At 45.5% G+C, this 18934-nt stretch overlaps 1 protein-coding gene across 1 annotated transcript in view; it reads right to left on the reverse strand.

Moving 5' to 3' along the window:
* The window catches only part of LOC134934622 (dynein axonemal heavy chain 3-like), a 1803147-nt gene that overhangs the window by 421605 nt on the left and 1362608 nt on the right, over positions 1 to 18934 (reverse strand). The gene's annotated exons all lie outside the window — the stretch shown is intronic.

An 18934-nucleotide genomic window follows, 5' to 3' on the forward strand; every position in this document is an offset into this window, starting at 1 on the left:
CCTCACCACAGTAGATTATGAGGTTCTTTTTAAAATACTGTATCTCATGTTCTTTGGGAATAAGGCATCCTCCCAAGCTTCATGGGCTCTTCTGATGGAGTAAGGGAAAGGAAATGCAGGGACCTAATTTGTAGGCGGTTCAAGAACTCTACTTTCTTTCATAGGTGCATTCTGTTTACCTCAAAGTCACCAAGATGTAAATAGTAATTAAACTGTCCAGAGACTCTGACAGTTATTTTGCTGCTAATTTATTTTTTTATTAATTCTGACAATCCTTGTCAGATTGTGGTTACCAGAACCTCATTGTTCCAAGGTAGCTAAGAAGCAAGAGTCCTGATTTGAACTATGTATCTCCCAGACAGACTGAGGCCATCATTCAGCATCAGTTGCAAATGTGAATAATCATGCAATGAGTAATTATCGACACACCATGCATGCGTACACAACCAAACAGAAGACAGTGCGGACGTGCCAAGTCTAGTTTCTGTGATTGTACCTACTGTAGGTATCTGCAAACACAGTAGCAATAACATTTCGCAATGATAAAAAGGAGGGGCGGAGGCGTGTTAGTGGGATATGTACACAATTTCTGTGATGCAGGGCATGTAGTGGGCAATCAATCGCAATATATTCTAAACAGATTGCAGAAATTGCAAGCACTTCAACAGCACAAGCTGATTAGTTTGAGAGCTACACAAACTGCGGAAGTACTGATGGAAGCAACAAAAGTTCAGATGGTCAAGCTAATAATACAAAATCACAGGCAGCTGACTGTGTTTACAGTGATGCAGGGAATGCTTTATAGTGTTCTGCATGTCTAATTAAATACATTTAGGTTTTTAAAATCTACAAAATAACACTTTTCTTTAGGTATGTACAGTATGTTATGTGCATGCTCATTTTAGCAGTGTTGTGCATAACTTATTACTACTGAAAGAAAACATTTTACATTTATGTATTGTGTTTACACCATGACCCTAATTAATTTCTGCCTAGTATTATTCGGACAGAATAAAACAAGAAACAAACCATAAAAGTTTTTTTTTGCTGACATTGATGTAAGAGAACTGAGTTTATTCTTGTAATTTTTAGTGAATGTATGCAATGTTGCATTTGTAGCTATACGTGTAATGGGAGTGGGCTAGATTTGCGATGAGGATGTATAATCGCAGATGTAGGTTTGGCTAGAGGTCTTTGCAGATTTGCAATCAATGGGGGTAATTCTGAGTTGATCGCAGCAGGAATTTTGTTAGCAGTTGGGCAAAACCATGTGCACTGCAGGGGAGGCAGATATAACATGTGCAGAGAGAGTTATAGGCCCTACACACATGCCGATATCACTGCACGATATGAACGATCTCGTTCATTAATGAACGAGATAACGTTCATATCGTGCAGTGTGGAGTCACCAGCGATGAACGATGCGCGGCCCCGCGCTCATTCATCGCTGGTGACATGTCGGCTGTGCATGCAGGCCAATATGGACGAGATCGTCCATATTTGCCTGCACGTCTATGGAGCCGGGTGACGAGGGGAGTGAAGAAACTTCACTCCCCCCATCACTGCACCCCCGCCGCCGGGTTTCCCGTTGGCCGTATCGGCTGTCGGGCACCTCGGCGGCACATAGCCTAATGTGTAGGGCGCCTTAGATTTGGGTGTGGTGTGTTCAATCTGCAATCTAAATTGCAGTGTAAAAATAAAGCAGCCAGTATTTACCCTGCACAGAAACAAAATAACCAATTGCCAGGCAACCACCCGAACACTTCCCTTATCCATATCATGTGTGGGCGGAGGTAGCATCTACAAGCGGTTGCCAAGCGACCGCAATTGGAGACCCCCAACGTCCACCAGAGCCCAAGCAATGTCACATTGTCTACAAACGAATACTGACGTGTCGGGACGGTTGCCAGGCAACCAACCGATCACTTTACTGAAAATAAAGTAGTACCTATTCCATTATGCTGATTCAAGGGATTAATAGTCATAGATAGGGCACAAATGTTAATTTCTAAACTAGAGGCCAATCACATAGTACCTATTCCATTATACTGATTCAAGGGATTAATAGTCTTAGATAAGGCACAAATGTTAATTTCTAGGCTAGAGGCCAATCACATAACAAAGGTAATTCGGTTGTGTGCAGAGGGTCAGAACAACGGGATAAGGTCCTGGCAAACCTCATGTGCAAGCCAGGTTTTAAAATAAGAATTTACTTACCGATAATTCTATTTCTCATAGTCCGTAGTGGATGCTGGGGACTCCGTAAGGACCATGGGGAATAGCGGCTCCGCAGGAGACTGGGCACATCTAAAGAAAGCTTTAGGACTATCTGGTGTGCACTGGCTCCTCCCCCTATGACCCTCCTCCAAGCCTCAGTTAGGATACTGTGCCCGGACGAGCGTACACAATAAGGAAGGATTTTGAATCCCGGGTAAGACTCAAACCAGCCACACCAATCACACCGTATAACCTGTGATCTGAACCCAGTTAACAGCATGATAACAGAGGAGCCTCTGAAAGATGGCTCACAACAATAATAACCCGATTTTTGTAACAATAACTATGTACAAGTATTGCAGACAATCCGCACTTGGGATGGGCGCCCAGCATCCACTACGGACTATGAGAAATAGAATTATCGGTAAGTAAATTCTTATTTTCTCTAACGTCCTAAGTGGATGCTGGGGACTCCGTAAGGACCATGGGGATTATACCAAAGCTCCCAAACGGGTGGGAGAGTGCGGATGACTCTGCAGCACCAAATGAGAGAACTCCAGGTCCTCCTCAGCCAGGATATCAATTTTGTATAATTTTACAAACGCATTTGCTCCTGACCAAGTAGCTGCTCGGCAAAGTTGTAAAGCCGAGACCCCTCGGGCAGCCGCCCAAGATGAGCCCACCTTCCTTGTGGAGTGGGCATTTACAGATTTTTGGCTGTGACAGGCCTGCCACAGAATGTGCAAGCTGAATTGTACTACAAATCCAACGAGCAATAGTCTGCTTAGAAGCAGGAGCACCCAGCATGTTGGGTGCATACAGGATAAACAGCGAGTCAGATTTCCTGACTCCAGCCGTCCTGGAAACATATTTTCAGGGCCATGACAACATCCAGCAACTTGGATTCCTCCAAGTCCCTAGTAGCCGCAGGCACCACAATAGGTTGGTTCAGGTGAAAACGCTGGAACCACCTTAGGGAGAAACTGAGGACGAGTACTCAATTCCCCCTGTCCGAATGGAAAATCAGATAAGGGCTTTTACAGGATAAAGCCGCCAATTCTGACACGCGCCTGGCCCAGGCCAGGGCCAACAGCATGACCACTTGTTTGCGCAATTGGCTTCTTTGGTGTTTTCCTGTCTTCCGTGTTATCTGTCACTATCACCAATCAAGTACTGCAGCAAACATGTTTGCATTTCGGGATTGTCGAAATGAATCTGTTAAGAATATTTTTTAAACCTCTAATATAGAGGAAGAATGTAGTAATGAAGATCTCTACAGTCTGAGTAAAAAATTGGAAACTACCATGTTAAGGGAAAATAGAGTATGGTGGGAAGTCATAACATTAGATAAATATCAAACTGAAAATTTAATACCAAAAGGTCTTCAAATTATAAAACCACCATCCCTTAATGGGGTTGATGAGACTTTCTCCAATGAGTGGCAAGCTATGCTTGACCAATGCTCCCATAAATTGATTGATCTCATTCTCAGAGAACGAAAGAAATTATTGAAATCTTTAAATGAGGAAATCAATAATCTTTTCATTCTAATTGGTCCTTTTAAAGATCAGAAGGACTTTAAATCATCTGAGGAGGAGATAATGAGAAAAATAAAGAAAGAAACTCGAGAATTGAAAGAAAGGAAAATTCGAAAATTTAATAGAGATTTAAAACAGCTAAATAAACCACCCATTATTCAAATGGAGGAGGTAAATGTCGACACACCCAAGCAAAATACCCCTAATATAAGGAAGAGAATTCTCTCTCAAAGGAAACTAGAAGTTAATCCCAGGGAATATAAAGCCCCACTACATCAAAGGCAGAAACAACAACAACAAAGGAATAGGTCTAATTTCAGGGATCATAGGAGTTCGTACAATAGAGAGTCATGGAGAACACATGGAAATGAAAATGAAGGATGGGATGAGAGTCGGAATTATTCATCAAGGTATAGACATGATAGACCACAGGACAGGCCAATCTCCACTGAGAATAGATTTTTACCTCTACGTGAAGATTGGCATGTATCTGAAAATACCACACCTTTTTTAGAGAGGGATCACAGAAACAGAAGAAGGTTCTAACAAAAACAAAAAGAGGAAAGAGAGGAGGATGTTCTAAACCTAAAAAACCTGGCAAATCAACAGTTAGTGAATTGCCTAAGGAGGTAGAAAAAGTTGACAAAATGAAAATTTTTAATTTAAGTAAAAGGGAATTGACTAAAGAGGAGGAAAATGTCTTAATGAAAGGGCTGAAATATGCACCAAGTACAAAAGCTGACCCCTTTGACACGTATATTGATTTACAAAGATATATCCGGAAATTGACGGTGAGAAAGTTTTTTTATAGGTAAAGGGGAAGGTGTAGAACAGCCAGAAGGGCCTCTGGAAGGTTCATCTAGACCTCAACATAAAAATAGATCCACCTTTTATCCCACCTTCTGTAAAGGAACCTTTATAGATTGTTTCAATAAGATCGTAAGTGAGGAATTAGATTTAATTACTACAGCTCCAAAAAAACAATCTAGATGTAATTTAACTATGAAAGAATATGCTGCACTAAAAGATCTTCAGGAGGATAAAAATTTAATAATAAAACCTGCAGATAAGGGGGGGAGCATTGTATTAATGGACAAAGAAGCATATATGGCAGAAATATATAAACAACTAAATAATGGGGAAACATATAAAAGATTAAAAAGTGACCCTACAGATAAAGTATTAAAGGGACTTATGGATTTTACCCAAACTGCGGTAGAAAATGGAGTCATAACTCAGAAAGAATATGAATTTATTAATATCAAAACTCCTAATACCCCCACCATATATGTTTTACCCAAATTACATAAAAATCCGATACATCCCCCAGGTAGACCTATAATTGCTGGGATTAATAGTGCTACTAGCAATCTTTCAGCGGTTATTGACAGCCATTTGCAACCGTTAGTTAAACATACTCGGGCATACCTTAAAGATACTAAGGATATTTTAAATAAGATGAATGATATGGTATGGGATGAAAAGTTCATCTTATGTAGTGCAGATGTTAGCACTTTATATACGGTTATAGATTGTAAAAAAGGGCTGGAGTCGGTTTCTTTTTTCCTTAATCTTAATAATGTTGATGAGAAAACTTCAGCATTTATTCTGGAAGGAATAGAATTTATTTTGAAAAACAACTATTTCTTTTTTGATGGCTCTTATTATGTACAGTCTGTTGGGACCGCCATGGGTACCAGGTTCGCCCCCAGTTACGCCAATCTTTTCATGTCTTACTGGGAGGAGCTGTCAGTTTGGCATGATGGCGTCCTGGGGACGGGCCTGGTATCCTGGCAAAGATTCATAGACGATATATTTTTCGTCTGGAATGGAACAGAAAAGGACCTTCAGACTTTTTGTAATTCTTTAAATATGAATGATTTTAATATTTCTCTTACCTTTCAAATAAGTACAAGGGAAATAGTCTTTTTGGATTTGTTGATATATACAACAAATGGTAAAGTTCAAACAAAGAACTACCGTAAGCCCACTGACTGTAATAGTTATATTTATAGGGACAGTCAGCACCATGATAATTGGCTTAGTGGCATCCCTTTTGGGCAGTATAGTCGTATTAAGAGAAACTGCTCAGAACCGGAGATCTGTAAAGAGCTTATAAAAGAAACCAAGGGACGCTTTTTGGAAAAGGGGTATACTTTAGAGGAACTCAACAAGGCAGAAGATCGCATTGATAAAATAGAAAGAACTGATCTACTAAAGGATAAACCAAAAGTATTGAATGACAACAGCTATACATGGGCATTTATTAGTAGATACAGTTCTAATTCTAAAGAAATAGAAAAATGCATTAAGAGAAATTGGTCTTTACTTCTTAAGGATCCTGTAATTGGAAAGGAGCTCCCATGTAAACCTTCCTTCATATATAGGAAAGCACCAAATTTAAAAAATAAATTGGTACGCAGTAGCATTGATGAAGTGAAACGCAGTAGCCTTAGAATACAAGGCTTTCATCGATGTGGATCCTGTCTAATGTGCAGGACGACTACGAAAAACAACCCCTCTAAAATAAAAGAATTTGCAGTTAATGGTAAAACCTATCCCATAAGGGATTTTATAACATGCAATTCTAAGAATGTTATTTATGTTATACAATGTACCTGCAATTTAATTTATGTTGGTAAAACAACTAGAAATCTAAAAACTAGGATGGCAGAGCACATATATAATATCAAAAAGGGCTTAGAGTTACATACACTATCGGCCCATTTTAAAGAAAAACATCAATCAAATGAGTGTCATGTTAAATCCTTTTGGGGCATTCAAATAGTCCAACATAATTGGAAAACAAGGGATGTGGATCTTAGGCTTTCCAAAGCTGAAATGAAGTGGATTTACGTATTAAAATCTTTGGTCCCCAGAGGTTTGAATGGGGATTTTGAGCTCAAGCATTTCCTATAGTTTCCCCTATTGTATAACTAATTATGTTTTTTGGTATATTTTATAGATTATGTATCATCATTGACCACTTTCACCCCATGAGAGTCTGAGCCGCCAGTAAATGTCAACTACGTGACCATGGTAACTGTCACCGCTATGCTTTCGAATTAAAGTAAAGGAGGAAGCTCTAAGAAGCGCCGCATTGGAACGCGGTGGAACGCAAATACAACTTCCGGGTAATACCGGAAGCGAGCGGACGGCACGCGTACATATGTATGGAACACGGTGGAACGCATCCATCCGGAAACCGGAAGTGATGTAATGTGAAGTACGGCTCCGTTTTGCTTTTTTCATTGGCTGGTTTGAATCTGGGCGCCCATTCTCAGGTGGGGTGGGGGTGGTCTTCATAATGTTTGTGGGTATAAAAACCCATTCAGTTTGTACTCCACCATGCTTCTGATGAAGGACTTCTAAGTCCGAAACGCGTAAAGCAGGTGGATTGCTTTGGACTCTGGACTTTTGGACTTACCTCTGGAAACATCTTGGGAACGGTGATATCTTCCTTTGACGGTTGTACCGGCTGGTTCCGAATCTATCTGTCGTGAGAATCATCTTACCCTATTGAGGAGGTTCTATATGCTTTGTTATGTTTTATTTAATGTGAGTGCAATTCTGTAATAAATTCAGTTTTAGTTTTTAACCAACAGTGTTGCACTAAATATTTCTCTTTATTTGAGCCACACATTTGGCGGAGAAGGAGAAACAGACATATGGAGGATGATGGGCATATTTAATTATTATAAAATGTGAGTGCAACATCATATATCTTAAAGTGTATTCCACCCAGACCCCACAGTGTTACACTAAGAATATTTTCCTCCTATTTTGAGGCTAATACTTGGAGTGAACCCCTGGAGAGAAGGACGACATTCTTGGAAGAAATCTTCTATCCCCAGCAAGGGAAATTTAAAGGGACTGTATTGTATTTTATACCATATCTGCGCCACAGGGTCTCTCTCTTTTTCTATTGTATGCATTGGTTATGGTGTGGTGAGCCATTTTGAGTTGACCTGGGCTGCACTTGTGGTGTTTGCGCAATTGGCTTCTTTGGTGTTTTCCTGTCTGCCACAGAATGTGCAAGCTGAATTGTACTACAAATCCAACGAGCAATAGTCTGCTTAGAAGCAGGAGCACCCAGCTTGTTGGGTGCATACAGGATAAACAGCGAGTCAGATTTCCTGACTCCAGCCCTCCTGGAAACATATATTTTCAGGGCCCTGACAACGTCTAGCAACTTGGAGTCCTCCAAGTCCCTAGTAGCCGCAGGCACCACAAATAGGTTGGTTCAGGTGAAACGCTGAAACCACCTTAGGGAGAAACTGAGGACGAGTCCTCAATTCCGCCCTGTCCGAATGGAACATCAGATAAGGGCTTTTTTAGGATAAAGCCGCCAATTCTGACACGCGCCTGGCCCAGGCCAGGGCCAACAGCATGACCACTTTCCATGTGAGATATTTTAACTCCACAGATTTAAGTGGTTTAAACCAATGTGACTTTTGGAACCCAAAACTACATTGAGATCCCAAAGTGCCACTGGAGGCACAAAAGGAGGCTGTATATGCAGTACCCCTTTTACAAACGTCTGAACTTCCGGGACTGAAGCTAGTTCTTTTTGGAAGAAAATTGACAGGGCCGAAATTTGAACCTTAATGGACCCCAATTTCAGGCCCATAGACACTCCTGTTTGCAGGAAATGTAGGAATCGACCCAGTTGAATTTCCACCGTCGGGCCTTACTGGCCTCGCACCACGCAACATATTTTCGCCAATTGCGGTGATAATGTTTTTGCGGTTACATCCTTCCTGGCTTTGATCAGGATAGGGATGACTTCATCCGGAATGCCTTTTTTCCTTCAGGATCCGGCGTTCAACCGCCATGCCGTCAAACGCAGCCGCGGTAAGTCTTGGAACAGACAGGGTCCTTGCTGGAGCAGGTCCCTTCTTAGAGGTAGAGGCCACGGATCCTCCGTGAGCATCTCTTGAAGTTCCGGTTACCAAATCCTTCTTGGCCAATCCGGAGCCACGAATATAGTGCTTACTCCTCTCCATCTTATCAATCTCAGTACCTTGGGTATGAGAGGCAGAGGAGGGAACACATACCCTGACTGGTACACCCACGGTGTTACCAGAGCGTCTACAGCTATTGCCTGAGGGTCCCTGGACCTGGCGCAATACCTGTCGAGTTTTTCCCAATGGTTTATAATCATGTGGAAGACTTCTGGGTGAAGTCCCCACTCTCCCGGGTGGAGGTCGTGCTGAGGAAGTCTGCTTCCCAGTTGTCCACTCCCGGAATGAATACTGCTGACAGTGCTATCACATGATTTTCCGCCCAGCGAAGAATCCTTGCAGCTTCTGCCATTGCCCTCCTGCTTCTTGTGCCACCCTGTCTGTTTACGTGGGTGACTGCCGTGATGTTGTCCGACTGGATCAACACCGGCTGACCTTGAAGCAGAGGTCTTGCTAAGCTTAGAGCATTGTAAATGTCCCTTAGCTTCAGGATATTTATGTGAAGTGATGTCTCCAGGCTTGACCATAAGTCCTGGATATTCCTTCCCTGTGTGACTGCTCCCCAGCCTCGCAGGCTGGCATCCGTGGTTACCAGGACCCAGTCCTGAATGCCGAATCTGCGGCCCTCTAGAAGATGAGCACTCTGCAACCACCACAGGAGGGACACCCTTGTCCTTGGTGACAGGGTTATCCGCTGATGCATCTGAAGATGCGACCCGGACCATTTGTCCAGCAGGTCCCACTGGAAAGTTCTTGCGTGGAATCTGCCGAATGGGATTGCTTCGTAGGAAGCCACCATTTTACCCAGAACCCTTGTGCATTGATGCACTGAGACTTGGCTCGGTTTTAGGAGGTTCCTGACTAGCTCGGATAACTCCCTGGCTTTCTCCTCCGGGAGAAACACCTTTTTCTGGACTGTGTCCAGGATCATCCCTAGGAACAGAAGACAAGTCGTCAGAACCAGCTGCGATTTTGGAATATTGAGAATCCAACCGTGCTGCAGCAACACTACCTGAGATAGTGCTACACCGACCTCCAACTGTTCCCTGGATCTTACCCTTATCAGGGAATCGTCCAAGTAAGGGATAACTAAAATTCCCTTCCTTTGAAGGAATATCATCATTTCGGCCATTACCTTGGTAAAGACCCGGGGTGCCGTGGACCATCCATACGGCAGCGTCTGAACTGATAGTGACAGTTCTGTACCATAAACCTGAGGTACCCTTGGTGAGAAGGGTAAATTTTGACATGAAGGTAAGCATCCTTGATGTCCCGAGACATCATGTAGTCCCCTTCTTCCAGGTTCGCAATCACTGCTCTGAGTGACTCAATCTTGAATTTGAACCTCTGTATGTAAGTGTTCAAAGATTTTAGATTTAGAATCGGTCTCACCGAGCCGTCCGGCTTCGGTACCACAACAGTGTGGAATAATACCCCGTTCCCTGTTGCAGGAGGGGTATCTTGATTATCACCTGCTGGGAATACAGCTTGTGAATGGCTTCCAAAACTGTCTACCTGTCAGAAGGAGACATCGGTAAAGCCGACTTTAGGAAACGGCGAGGGGGAGACGTCTAGAATTCTAATTTGTACCCCTGAGATATCACCTGAAGGATCCAGGGGTCTACTTGCGAGTGAGCCCACTGCGCGCTGAAATTCATTGAGACGGGCCCCCCACCGTGCCTGATTCTGCTTGTAAAGCCCCAGCGTATACTGAGGGCTTGGCAGAGGCGGGAGAGGGTTTCTGTTCCTGGGAACTGGCTGATTTCTGCAGCCTTTTTCCTCTCCCTCTGTCACGGGGCAGAAATGAGGAACCTTTTGCCCGCTTATCCACGAAAAGACTGCGCCTGATAATACGGCGTCTTCTCATGTTGAGAGGCGACCTGGGGTACAAACGTGGATTTCCCAGCTGTTGCCGTTGCCACCAGGTCTGAAAGACCGACCCCAAATAACTCCTCCCCTTAATAAGGCAATACTTCCAAATGCCGTTTGGAATACGCATCACCTGACCACTGACGTGTCCATAACCCTTTACTGGTAGAAATGGACAACGCACTTAGACTTGATGCCAGTCGGCAAATATTCCGCTGTGCATCACGCATATATAGAAATGCATCTTTCAAATGCTCTATAGGCAAAAATATACTGTCCCTATCTAGGGTATCAATATTTTCAGTCAGGGAATCCGACCACGCCAACCCAGCACTGCACATCCAGGCTGAGGCGATTGCTGGTCGCAGTATAACACCAGTATGTGTATTTTAGGATACCCTCCTGCTTTCTATCAGCAGGATCCTTAAGGGCGGCCATCTCAGGAGAGGATAGAACCCTTACAAGCGTGTGAGCGCTTTATCCACCCTAGGGGGTGTTTCCCAACGCACCCTAACCTCTGGCGGGAAAGGATATAATGCCAATAACATTTTAGAAATTATCCGTTGTTATCGGGGGAAACCCACGCATCATCACACACCTCATTTAATTTCTCAGATTCAGGAAAACTACAGGTAGTTTTTCCTCACCGAACATAATACCCCTTTTTGGTGGTACTCGTATTATCAGAAATGTGTAAAACATTTTTCATTGCCTCAATCATGTAACGTGTGTCCCTACTGGCAGTCACATTTGTCTCTTCACCGTCGACACTGGAGTCAGTATCCGTGTCGGCGTCTATATCTGCCATCTGAGGTAACGGGCGCTTTAGAGCCCCTGACGGCCTATGAGACGTCTGGACAGGCACAAGCTGAGTAGCCGGCTGTCTCATGTCAACCACTGTCTTTTATACAGAGCTGACACTGTCACGTAATTCCTTCCAACAGTTCATCCACTCAGGTGTCGACCCCCTAGGGGGTGACATCACTATTACAGGCAATCTGCTCCGTCTCCACATCATTTTTCTCCTCATACATGTCGACACAAAAGTACCGACATACAGCACACACACAGGGAATGCTCTGATAGAGGACAGGACCCCACTAGCCCTTTGGGGAGACAGAGGGAGAGTTTGCCAGCACACACCAGAGCGCTATATATATACACAGGGATAACCTTATATAAGTGTTTTTCCCCTTATAGCTGCTGTATAGTTAATACTGCGCCTAATTTGTGCCCCCCTCTCTTTTTTAACCCTTTCTGTAGTGTAGTGACTGCAGGGGAGAGCCAGGGAGCTTCCCTCCAACGGAGCTGTGAGGGAAAATGGCGCCAGTGTGCTGAGGAGATAGGCTCCGCCCCCTTATCGGCGGCCTTATCACCCGTTTTTTTATGTATTTTGGCAGGGGTTAAATGCATCCATATAGCCCAGGAGCTATATGTGATGCATTTTTTGCCATCCAAGGTGTTTATTATTGCGTCTCAGGGCGCCCCCCCCCAGCGCCCTGCACCCTCAGTGACCGGAGTGTGAAGTGTGCTGAGAGCAATGGCGCACAGCTGCAGTGCTGTGCGCTACCTTGTTGAAGACAGGACGTCTTCTGCCGCCGATTTTCCGGACCTCTTCTGCCTTCTGGCTCTGTAAGGGGGCTGGCGGCGCGGCTCTGGGACCCATCCAAGCTGGGCCTGTGATCGTCCCTCTGGAGCTAATGTCCAGTAGCCTAAGAAGCCCAATCCACTCTGCACGCAGGTGAGTTCGCTTCTTCACCCCTTAGTCCCTCGATGCAGTGAGCCTGTTGCCAGCAGGTCTCACTGAAAATAAAAAACCTAAACTAAAACTTTCACTAAGAAGCTCAGGAGAGCCCCTAGTGTGCACCCTTCTCGTTCGGGCACAGAGATCTAACTGAGGCTTGGAGGAGGGTCATAGTGGGAGGAGCCAGTGCACACCAGATAGTCCTAAAGCTTTCTTTAGATGTGCCCAGTCTCCTGCGGAGCCGCTATTCCCCATGGTCCTTACGGAGTCCCCAGCATCCACTTAGGACGTTAGAGAAAATAAGAATTTACTTACCGATAATTCTATTTCTCATAGTCCGTAGTGGATGCTGGGGACTCCGTAAGGACCATGGGGAATAGCGGCTCCGCAGGAGACTGGGCACATCTAAAGAAAGCTTTAGGACTAACTGGTGTGCACTGGCTCCTCCCCCTATGACTCTCCTCCAAGCCTCAGTTAGGATACTGTGCCCGGACGAGCGTACACAATAAGGAAGGATTTTGAATCCCGGGTAAGACTCATACCAGCCACACCAATCACACCGTATAACTTGTGATCTGAACCCAGTTAACAGTATGATAACAGAGGAGCCTCTGAAAAGATGGCTCCCAACAATAATAACCCGATTTTTGTAACAATAACTATGTACAAGTATTGCAGACAATCCGCACTTGGGATGGGCGCCCAGCATCCACTACGGACTATGAGAAATAGAATTATCGGTAAGTAAATTCTTATTTTCTCTAACGTCCTAAGTGGATGCTGGGGACTCCGTAAGGACCATGGGGATTATACCAAAGCTCCCAAACGGGCGGGAGAGTGCGGATGACTCTGCAGCACCGAATGAGAGAACTCCAGGTCCTCCTCAGCCAGGATATCAATTTTGTAGAATTTAGCAAACATGTTTGCCCCTGACCAAGTAGCTGCTCGGCAAAGTTGTAAAGCCGAGACCCCTCGGGCAGCCGCCCAAGATGAGCCCACTTTCCTTGTGGAACGGGCTTTTACAGATTTTAGCTGTGGCAGGCCTGCCACAGAATGTGCAAGCTGAATTGTACTACAAATCCAACGAGCAATAGTCTGCTTAGAAGCAGGAGCACCCAGCATGTTGGGTGCATACAGGATAAACAGCGAGTCAGATTTCCTGACTCCAGCCGTCCTGGAAACATATTTTCAGGGCCATGACAACATCCAGCAACTTGGATTCCTCCAAGTCCCTAGTAGCCGCAGGCACCACAATAGGTTGGTTCAGGTGAAAACGCTGGAACCACCTTAGGGAGAAACTGAGGACGAGTACTCAATTCCCCCTGTCCGAATGGAAAATCAGATAAGGGCTTTTACAGGATAAAGCCGCCAATTCTGACACGCGCCTGGCCCAGGCCAGGGCCAACAGCATGACCACTTTCCATGTGAGATATTTTAACTCCACAGATTTAAGTGGTTCAAACCAATGTGACTTTTGGAACCCAAACTACATTGAGATCTCAAATTGCCACTGGAGGCACAAAAGGAGGCTGTTTATGCAGTACCCCTTTTACAAACGTCTAAACTTCAGGGACTGAAGCTAGTTCTTTTTTGGAAGAAAATTGACAGGGCCGAAATCTGAACCTTAATGGACCCCAATTTCAGGCCCATAGACTCTCCTGTTTGCAGGAAATGTAGGAATCGACCCAGTTGAATTTCCTCCGTCGGGCCTTACTGGCCTCGCACTACGCAACATATTTTCGCCAATTGCGGTGATAATGTTTTTGCGGTTACATCCTTCCTGGCTTTTGATCAGGATAGGGATGACTTCATCCGGAATGCCTTTTTTCCTTCAGGATCCGGTGTTCAACCGCCATGCCGTCAAACGCAGCCGCGGTAAGTCTTGGAACAGACAGGGTCCTTGCTGGAGCAGGTCCCTTCTTAGAGGTAGAGGCCACGGATCCTCCGTGAGCCTCTCTTGAAGTTCCGGTTACCAAGTCCTTCTTGGCCAATCCGGAGCCACGAATATAGTGCTTTCTCCTCTCCATTTTATCAATCTCAGTACCTTGGGTATGAGAGGCAGAGGAGGGAACACATACACTGACTGGTACACCCACTGTGTTACCAGAGCGTCTACAACTATTGCCTGAGGGTCTCTTGACCTGGCGCAATACCTGTCGAGTTTTTTAATCATGTGGACGACTTCTGGGTGAAGTCCCCACTCTCCCGGGTGGAGGTCGTGCTGAGGAAGTCTGCTTCCCAGTTGTCCACTCCCGGAATGAATACTGTTGACAGTGCTATCACATGATTTTCCGCCCAGCGAAGAATCCTTGCAGCTTCTGCTATTGCCCTCCTGCTTCTTGTGCCACCCTGTCTGTTTACGTGGGTGACTGCCATGATGTTGTCCGACTGGATCAACACTGGCTGACCTTGAAGCAGAGGTCTCGCTAAGCTTAGAGCATTGTAAATGGCCCTTAGCTTCAGGATATTTATGTGAAGTGATGTATCCAGGCTTGACCCTAAGCCCTGGATATTCCTTCCCTGTGTGACTGCTCCCCAGCCTCGCAGGCTGGCATCCGTGGTCACCAGGACCCAGTCCTGAATGCCGAATCTGCGGCCCTCTAGAAGATGAGCACTCTGCAACCACTACAGGATGGATACCCTTGTCCTTGGCGACAGGGTTATCCGCTGATGCATCTGAAAATGCGACCCGGACCATTTGTCCAGTAGGTTCCACTGGAAAGTTCTTGCGTGGAATCTAACGAATGGGATTGCTTCGTAGGAAGCCACCATTTTTACCCAGAACCCTTGTGCATTGATGCACTGAGACTTGGTTCGGTTTTAGGAAGTTCCTGATTAGCTCGGATAACTCCCTGGCTTTCTCTTCCGGGAGAAACACCTTTTTTCTGGACTGTGTCCAGGATCATCCCTAGGAAACAGAAGACAAGTCGTCGGAACCAGCTGCGATTTTGGAATATTGAGAATCCAATCGTGCTGCCGCAACACTACCTGAGATAGTGCTACACCGACCTCCAACTGTTCCCTGGATCTTACCCGTATCAGGGAATCGTCCAAGTAAGGGATAACTAAAATTCCCTTCCTTCGAAGGGATATCATTTCGTCCATTACCTTGGTAAAGACCCGGGGTGCCGTGGACCATCCCTACGGCAGCGTCTGAACTGATAGTGACAGTTCTGTACCATAACCTGAGGTACCCTTGGTGAGAAGGGTAAATTTTGACATGAAGGTAAGCATCCTTGATGTCCCGAGACATCATGTAGTCCCCTTCTTCCAGGTTCGCAATCACTGCTCTGAGTGACTCAATCTTGAATTTGAACCTCTGTATGTAAGTGTTCAAAGATTTTAGATTTTAGATTTAGAATCGGTCTCACCGAGCCGTCTGGCTTCGGTACCACAATAGTGTGGAATAATACCCCGTTCCCTGTTGCAGGAGGGGTACCTCGATTATCACCTGCTGGGAATACAGCTTGTGAATGGCTTCCAAAACTGCCTCCCTGTCAGAGGGAGACGTCGGTAAAGCCGACTTTTGGAAACGGCGAGGGGGAGACGTCTCGAATTCCAATATGTACCCCTGAGATATTACCTGAAGGATCCAGGGGTCTACTTGCGAGTGAGCCCACTGCGCACTGAAATTCATTGAGCACGGGCCCCCACCGTGCCTGAGCTTGTAAAGCCCTAGCGTCATACTGAGGGCTTGGCAGAGGCGGGAAAGGGTTTCTGTTCCTGGGAACTGGCTGATCTCTACAGCCTTTTTCCTCTCCCTCTGTCACGAGCAGAAAAGAGGAACCGTTTGTCCGCTTGCCAAAAAAGGACTGCGCCTGATAATACGGCGTCTTATTTTGAGAGGCGACCTGGGGTACAAACGTGGATTTCCCAGCTGTTGCCGTGGCCACCAGGTCTAAAAGACCGACCCCAAATGTCCCCTTTCAAAGGCAATACTTCCAAATGCCGTTTGGAATCCGCATCACCTGACCATTTTACTGGTAGACTTGGACAACGCATTTATACTTGATGCCAGTCGGCAATTATTCCGCTGTGCATCATGCATATATAGAAATGCATCTTTTAAATGCTCTATAGGCAATAATATACTATCCTTATCTAGGATATCAATATTTCCAGTCAGGGAATCCGACCATGCCAACCCAGCACTGCACCTCCAGGCTGAGGCGATAGCTGGTCGCAGTATAACACCAGTATGTGTGTAAATACCTTTTTGGATACCCTCCTGCTTTCTATCAGCAGGATCCTTAAGGGCGGCCATCTCATGAGAGGGTAGAGCCCTTGTTCTTACAAGCGTGTGAGCGCCTTATCCCCCCTAGGGGGTGTTTCCCAACGCACCCTAACCTCTGGCGGGAAAGGGTATGCAGCCAATACTTTTTAAGAAATTTGTTATCGGGGGGAAACCCACGCATCATCACACACCTCATTTTATTTCTCAGATTCAGGAAAACTACAGGTAGTTTTTCCCTCACCGAACATAATACCCCTTTTTGGTGGTACTCGTATTATCGGAAATGTATAAAAACATTTCCCATTGTCTCAATCATGTAACGTGTGGCCCTACTGGAAATCACGGTTGTCTCTTCACCGTCGACACAGGAGTCAGTATCCGTGTCGGCGTCTGTATCTGCCATCTGAGGTAACGGCCGCTTTAGAGCCCCTGACGGCCTATGAGACGTCTGGACAGGCACAAGCTGAGTAGCCGGCTGTCTTATGTCAACCACTGTTTTTTTATATAGAGCTGACACTGTCACGTAATTTTCAACAGTACATTCACTCAGGTGTCGACCCCCTAGGGGGTGACATCACTGTTACAGACACTCTGCTCCGTCTCCACATCATTTTTCTCCTCATACATGTCGACACAAACGTACCGACACACAGCACACACACAGGGAATGCTCTGATAGAGGACAGGACCCCACTAGCCCTTTGGGGAGACAGAGGGAGAGTATGCCAGCACACACCAGAGCGCTATATATATATACAGGGATAACCTTATATAAGTGTTTTTCCCCTTATAGCTGCTGTATGTTTTAATACTGCGCCTAATTAGTGCCCCCCTCTCTTTTTTCTGTAGTGTAGTGACTGCAGGGAAGAGCAGGGAGCTTCCCTCCAACTGAGCTGTGAGGGAAAATGGCGCCAGTGTGCTGAGGAGATAGGCTCCGCCCCCTTTACGACGGCCTTATCTCCCGGTTTTTTGTATATTCTGGCAGGGGTTAAATGCATCCATATAGCCCAGGAGCTATATGTGATGTATTTTTTACCATGTAAGGTATTTCTGTCATGTTTTATTGCGCCTCAGGGCGCCCCCCCCAGCGCCCTGCACCCTCAGTGACCGGAGTATGAAGTGTGCTGAGAGCAATGGCGCACAGCTGCAGTGCTGTGCGCTACCTTATTGAAGACAGGAACGTCTTCTGCCGCCGATTTTTCCGGACCTCTTCGCTCTTCTGGCTCTGTAAGGGGGCCGGCGGCGCGGCTCCGGGACCCATCCAGGCTGGACCTGTGATCGTCCCTCTGGAGCTAATGTCCAGTAGTCAAGAAGCCCAATCCACTCTGCACGCAGGTGAGTTCGCTTCTTCTCCCCTTAGTCCCTCGATGCAGTGAGCCTGTTGCCAGCAGGTCTCACTGAAAATAACAAACCTAAACTAAAACTTTCACTAAGAAGCTCAGGAGAGCCCCTAGTGTGCACCCTTCTCGTCGGGCACAGAAATCTAACTGAGGCTTGGAGGAGGGTCATAGGGGGAGGAGCCAGTGCACACCAGTTAGTCCTAAAGCTTTCTTTAGATGTGCCCAGTCTCCTGCGGAGCCGCTATTCCCCATGGTCCTTACGGAGTCCCCAGCATCCACTTAGGACGTTAGAGAAATAGTGAATAACACCATATAGTTAATCAAATTGTAACCTGTAGGTAGTAGGAGCCGGTGAGGTACGGAAGACAATACATCATATGACAAATAACAAAGACAAAACACACATACACAGAAAAAAACACCTCCATAAAAACACTTAAATACTATACCAAAGCGCATTGGTCCCAAAGAACTACATGTCCTTTATCTAAGAAAAATACCCAAAGGGTTATTCTCATTAAGCCCATTGGGGGCTAAAGTTCCCAGTTTGAAAATCCATCTTGCTTCTAATTTCCTCAGGATAAGAGTACGGTCTCCACCTCTCTCAGGTTCCGGTACCCAGTCTATGATACGACATCTAAGTGCTGATACCTGGTGTCCTACTTTAAGAAAATGTTGTGCGACTGGTTTATCTGACATCCCAGATGTGATCGCTTGATGAATCGAACTCCTGTGATTTGCCATGCGTTCTCTAAATGTACAAGCTTCACAATACAATACCGATACAAGCTTCACTGTAGGCTGAGTTACGTGGTCTATATGCTGGTATGCCCATGTGGTCTGGCATACGTTGGGATGACGACTTGTACATTTAGAGAACGCATGGCAAATACAGGAGTTCGATTCATCAAGCGATCACATCTGGGATGTCAGATAAACCAGTCGCACAACATTTTCAGTAAAGTGATCGGTTGGTTGCCTGGCAACCGTACCGACACGTCAGTATTCGTTTGTAGACAATGTGACAT

The sequence above is a fragment of the Pseudophryne corroboree genome, chromosome 6 (genome assembly GCF_028390025.1).
Source record: "Pseudophryne corroboree isolate aPseCor3 chromosome 6, aPseCor3.hap2, whole genome shotgun sequence".
Taxonomy (NCBI): domain Eukaryota; kingdom Metazoa; phylum Chordata; class Amphibia; order Anura; family Myobatrachidae; genus Pseudophryne; species Pseudophryne corroboree.